The following is a 782-nucleotide window of genomic DNA, read 5'->3' as shown; positions in this document are numbered from 1 at the left end:
CTTTGACTTATTCATTCAATCGACTTTTCAAAACGTTTTAAGAATGAAATTGCAATTTCCGAAAGCTAAATCGGTGAGCACGTTTTATAACGCCTGTGTGCACTATTTGCTTTTGGTAGACGCAAGATTGATTGTAACTTTCCAAGTTTGTTTCCCTATATGACAAATCTAGTATTTTATACTTCACGTAATCGCTCCTTATTCTTGAATTCTATTACATTTTAAGTATTATTACTTTTCGAAATTCATCCAATCTGTATAGTTCTATGTCACTAGAAATTTACTCTAACTTTTAAACTAAGATTTAAAATTATTTTCCATCTGGTCCTTTTATAGCATTTGTGCCTTAATGCTACATATGGTCGGCCGTGTGGCCTAATGGAGAAGGCGTCGGACTTCGGATCCGAAGATTGCAGGTTCGAGTCCTGTCACGGTCGAATGATATATTTTTTACATCGGATAACGTTTTCGGCATATTCTTCATTACACCAACAAAGCTAGCCATGAAAATGTTTGACACTTCTCAGGTCATTTTTACAGACCACATACATGCACGAAAAAGACGGACCATATATTCAACTTTATCGATCTTGTTGCCGTCCTTTTCATGCTCATGTTACATCCGTCAAAATGACCTGAGACTTGTCAGTCATTTTGAGGTTAGGTTCGTTGGTGTAATAAAGAATACGGGGGATAAATCTGCCGTGTCATGAAAAATGGTCAGACTGAGAGCGTTTAACCGTTTTTGCCTTTCTCGTTCACCAAAGAACTATTCAGGCCAA

The 782-nt window shown here is 37.1% G+C and overlaps 1 non-coding gene across 1 annotated transcript; it reads left to right on the top strand.

Moving 5' to 3' along the window:
• The first annotated feature begins 364 nt into the window (after positions 1 to 364).
• Trnar-ucg (transfer RNA arginine (anticodon UCG)) lies at positions 365 to 437 on the top strand. The gene has a single exon. It is a non-coding gene; the product is annotated as a tRNA-Arg (tRNA).
• The last annotated feature ends 345 nt before the right edge of the window (positions 438 to 782 follow it).

This window comes from Aedes albopictus, chromosome 1 (genome assembly GCF_035046485.1).
Source record: "Aedes albopictus strain Foshan chromosome 1, AalbF5, whole genome shotgun sequence".
NCBI classification, from domain to species: domain Eukaryota; kingdom Metazoa; phylum Arthropoda; class Insecta; order Diptera; family Culicidae; genus Aedes; species Aedes albopictus.
This window is presented reverse-complemented; position numbering and strand designations above follow the sequence as displayed.